The sequence below is a fragment of the Eschrichtius robustus genome, chromosome 1, assembly GCF_028021215.1.
Source record: "Eschrichtius robustus isolate mEscRob2 chromosome 1, mEscRob2.pri, whole genome shotgun sequence".
Classification (NCBI taxonomy): domain Eukaryota; kingdom Metazoa; phylum Chordata; class Mammalia; order Artiodactyla; family Eschrichtiidae; genus Eschrichtius; species Eschrichtius robustus.
Window position 1 is genome coordinate 62,880,269 of NC_090824.1, and position 5,233 is coordinate 62,885,501.

At 40.6% G+C, this 5,233-nt stretch overlaps 1 pseudogene; it reads left to right on the plus strand.

Annotated features, from left to right (window-relative positions):
- The first annotated feature begins 2,392 nt into the window (after window positions 1-2,392).
- LOC137757238 (ATP synthase subunit g, mitochondrial pseudogene) lies at window positions 2,393-3,126 on the plus strand (annotated as a pseudogene).
- The last annotated feature ends 2,107 nt before the right edge of the window (window positions 3,127-5,233 follow it).

Sequence of the window (5,233 nt, forward strand, 5' to 3'; positions counted from 1 at the left end):
GGTGGCCCATTCAAATGTGCTAATGTCAGAAAAAAGGGTTGAATGGGGCACCAATGTACACCATTGCCGAGGCAAAGTGACTGGGCTTCCAATAAAGCCTCCCCCGGGGTGATGTTAAGCAGAGTTATCAATGGTGCTGAGGCTGAGCCAGGACTAATGCTCCAATCATGCCATCAACAGGTGGCACAGATGCAGCCACTTCAATATGAAATCACAGCGCAAAGTTCACTGGCAATTCAATCCTCTCTCCAGCTTCCAACCTCCAGATAAAAGTGTAGTTAGGCCTCCTTCCCTTTCTGGTTCTGGGGCAAGCTCACAGAAGACATTCTGGGTGGGAGAGGAAATGGGTACTGTTTGTTTCCAATTGTTCTGAGGTTTACACCTTCGTTTGAGAAGCTTTCTTAAAGGCCTTTTATTTTCTCATAGATGTACAGAAGCAGATAAAGCATTGCTCAGGGATCACCCCCAAAGCACTAAAAGGGCATTTCAGCTCAGCAAAGGAATATTTTGATTATGCAAAAAGATGCTACATTATGGTCCCATGGTGCTAATTCTCAGAACATCTTGAATTGCAACTAAATTTTGAAGGTATGATGACCAAACCAATTCTGCAGCCCTTCCTCCCCTAATCAGGGCAAATTGATAAGAGGGGAAAAAAAGTTGGAGTAGCTCCCAATTTTTCCTTGTAACTAGATATGTCTGAGAAGAAACATAAAGGGAACCAACAAGTCAGGATTTTCATAATTTTTTAAAATTCACTTGAAAACTCCCGGATTTCTGAATTATTCACAAATATACAGTATCCCCACACATTAACCAGAAGAATAGTCCAAAATTATAGTCTCACCATCACTCAAACTTGACACCAAGATGAACCAGTACCCCTGTAACGGTGCCCAATAGAGTTAACAGAAACTGATAGCTATAGAAATTCTTGAGCTTGTCTTACGGAACAGCCGATATGGGAACAGCTTGTTAAAACCTCTTTGCTTATAAACTGCCTTCATGGATTAAGCTCGCTTTAGTTAGGTTGCTTTTCTTTCTTTTTTTTCTCTTTAATTGCATACCTTCTTATCTTCACACAGCTCAGTTGGTATACAGAAACTTGGAGTCAGCTCTTGTCCAGTGCAGGCCGGCTGGGGCAGGTTGGAACCACCGACGCTAAAACTGGGCCTGTGCAGGCGTCCTCCGACTGGCCTGGTGACGTCAGAGGACCAGAAAACTCCACCCTCCAATCACGCTCAGCGCCTCCGTTTTGACTACGCAGAAACACGTAACCCGGATGCACCTGTGCAGAACGCCAATTACCTCACCTTTTACCACGCCTAAGACCACCCTGCTCATCCCATAAATATCCCAGCCCCCCCTCCTTCCAGCAGGCAGATCTCAGCCTTGTTTTCCAGTCTCCTCGCTTGGCTGCCTTGTCAATAAACTCCTTCTCAGCTGTAAACCTCAGCATCTCAGTTTTTAATCTGGTGCCCGTGGGCCAGGTGGACCTAATAATGGTAATACCACTGCCTCCCAGATTCCTAATCCTTAAATACTTATGACAGTCTGCTGAGCCAGGTCATGATCAAGTCAACCTCAATCCTCCAGGAAGGCCCAACATTCTGTTTGGCCCCTCACTAGGAGTCAAACATATATAAAAACTACTTCAGTTCTTCGGCTCCCTCAAAACCATTTTTCCACTCCTAAAAAATGAATAGGATATCCCACCATCACATCTTTTCCCTAATTTTTTATAATGGACATGGATTATTTTTATACTTGGAAAAAGCTATTTTTTGAATAGTAAAGTTACTTAATCCTCAATCTTCTCTTCCTCAAAAGTGGAATTTTGTCCTGAATTCCCTAAGAAAACAAAATATTTGCATGACATGTTAGTAAGAGAAGCAACTGGCTGAGTTTTAGGAATGAAATACAAATTAGTCCACTAAGAAAAAATTTCCTGCATTCTCTCTACAAAATTTCCCTCCTTCTTAATCACACTTAACCCAAAGTTATTTAAGGTGTAAACTTAAATAGTTTTAAAAATCTATGGCTTCTTGTCAGAACGGATGTCCATAGAGCCCACACTCCTTCAATTGGGATAGCCTTTGAGAGTACCTATTTAGATCTTGGTCTAGGACCACAACCATGTGATGCCATAGCTCTCCCATTTTGGTTCCTCTGGTATATTACCTAATAGAGGATGTAATAGTCCCTTTACAAAATAACAAATGTAAGTGAAAATTGGGTTGGGTTCATACCTGGCCAGCTGGCTGGCATTATTTCTCTCATCTTTATTCCTTACGTAGATCAGCTAAAGTCAGAACCTTTACAGCATTTTTAAAAAGATGCCTCTGGATTTTACTTTCTTCACTGCCTCTAAAGAGGCTCCACAGAGTCGGGGCGACGGGCTTTCCGTCCTAGAACCATGGCCCAGTTTGTCCGTAACCTCGCGGAGAAGGCCCCGGTGCTGGTCAGAACTGCTGTGACTTACTCGAAGCTTCGATTGGCCACATTTTGGCACTATGCCAAGGTTGAACTGGTTCCTCCAACCCCTGCTGAGATCCCTACAGCTATTCAGAGCTTGAAAAAAATTATCAATAGTGCTCAAACTGGTAGCTTCAAACAGCTCACAGTTAAGGAAGCTCTACTGAATGGTTTGGTGGCCACTGAGGTGTGGATGTGGTTTTATGTTGGCGAGATCATAGGCAATCGTGGCATCATTGGCTATAATGTTTGAAGACCAATCATTGCTTTGTTATTTGGGTGTCCTTGGACCATGTGTGAGCAGACTGCTATTTGAATAAAATAAGACAATGTGTCAAAATCAGTGTTTCTCTGTCAAGCACTACATGGAAGGTCACAATTTCTCTTGATATTAAGTTGGGTTGTCTTTTGCTTTAATACATTAATACAGCTCTAAATGCATGTCTTTGCTTAGCCTGCAATTGGAAAGGATAGATATGAATATACCAACCTGGTGCATGTATATATGAGGATAGCATTTTACTTTGAAGGCTTGAAATAAATGATATTTAAGCTTAATTTTAGAAAAGTTGGGGAAAGGCTTTGAGAAAACAAGAACTTGTTCCAGTAGGAGAAAAATAATACCATGTGCCAAACATGGTATATACTAGTTAAATCACCTAGTATAAAGAATACAATTTGGACTGTTTTTCTTTGCTAAAATCAGAGAAAGACCCCTTTGACAACAGCTGTGTCTGTAAATGTAGGGGTACTTTTTGTCAACTTGAATATAGCTTCCCCAAAAGAGACCAGCCGGGTGATAGTCTGTGTGTCTTTGTAACATCTTTAACACTAGGACAGAGAATGAAAGCAATGACCTATGTTTTTAATCTAATTTTGATATGTTATTAATCTGTCTTTTTTTTTTTTTTAAGGACCTATCTTTACAAAAATAAAATATCCTATAGATACTTAACAGGATTATAGTTTAGTATCGTCCATGGGTCAAAATAGTATATTATGTCCTGAAATAAATACAAGTGATTGGTATCAGTCTGTCATCTTGAGCCACTTTATTGAGGATTTGGGAGCGACTTAATCATTCATTGGCTTTTCCTGGGGTTCTTACCATCTATGAATGTCTCGTTGGTATGTTTCTAAATCTGTTGTAACTCTCTTTGCAGCCACTGCACAACATGGAATACCAGCTGATGATAAGCAAAAGATGATTGCATATTGGAAAAGCATCATGGCTCACAATATAGTATTAATCCTTTAATAGTATTGAACCTTTATCCAGTCAATCCCAAATTTACCAACTGGTTTTGAACACTGCTGCTTTAGCCAATAAAGGGCACAGCTTTTCTTTGTGATAGGCAAGAACTCTCCAAGGAGAGACTGCTACTCTCTGAACTGTGAAGTAATGCCTAACTTACTGCAGGTGGTCAAAACTGAAACTACCTCTTTTCAAAAAGCATTCAGTAACTTAAAATATGCATAGCGACAGACAGAAAAGACACTACTACAATAATGGTGATTTTCATGAATTTTTCTATTGCATACGTGAGTGAGCAGTGCAGTTAATTTTTTTAAAATTTAAAGGTATGAGATCAGCTAGCACTAGTAAGAACCTACAGAGGCCAAGTTGATTCATGATATGTAATGTGATTTTATTTTAACTACATGGTCACACCAGAAAGTCCTCAAAATAAATGTTTACTACTCAAAAAAAAAAAAGAGGCTCCACAGAATGCCTGGGAAGAATGGGCCAATCCCCAGCTGTCCCTTTGCTTACAATTCCTTCCCTCCTCCCCGTTGTCCCCTCCTCTGCTTCCCCTCCCCCAACTGCCCAAACTTTGCTTTTGAAGGCATCCTTGACTTCAGAGAAGTTAGACCATGTCTCGGATGTCTTTTCTTTCTCTAAGGCAGGCTAATAGAGATAATGGGCCCTGTGGGAGAGAGGAAGCCAAAGAGAGGGATTCCTTTGGACACTTAAGGGAATTATTGACAAGGCTTACCAGACTCGGGTTAACAAATGGAAAGCAGCTGAGGTCGTTCCACTAGACCCTTTACGCTCTCAAGGAAAGGCTGCGGGGTGGGGGAGGGGGGGTGGGGAGAGGGGCAAGTTGTTGTTTTGGGGGAGAGCAATTTTTTAAATTATCCTTAGGCCACTTATTGAAGACTCTAAATAAATGTTTCACATAATTGAGACTATTAATTAAGGCTACACCCAGGAACAACGGTTAGTGTTTTGCTCACTGGACAGAAATGGAACAGTGAATGAATTCTGGTTAAGTGAGGAAAAGTCAATATCACTCATTTCATAAGTTAGAAAACCAAGTATTTAAATGTTGCTGCAGGACAAGTCAGAAAAAATTTAGCATAAATCCTTTCTTTTTTTCCACGAGTCTACATTTTTCACTGGAGATAGACAAAGGACGTAGTTACTCTCCCAATCTCCCTAACTTCAGTAAAGAACTCTTTACAACATTCTTTTGATGTTAAAGCCTGGCCTTTTCTTGCATGTACTAGATATCATATGCAGGGACTTTAACATGGGAATGTATCTACCAAACCACCTCCTCAGAGCAAAATCTGCTTCCATTATTAACCTTTAGGCTGGAGCTCAGTGATGATTGTTCTTATTGGACCTTAACTCTAAAAATTCACTCAAACCTGCCACCTCCTTTCCAAAGAATGACTGAATTGAGGTTGCAATACAGAAACATTCCAAATAGGAATTAGACTTCACATTGGCTCTAATTCTTCCTCTATGGCT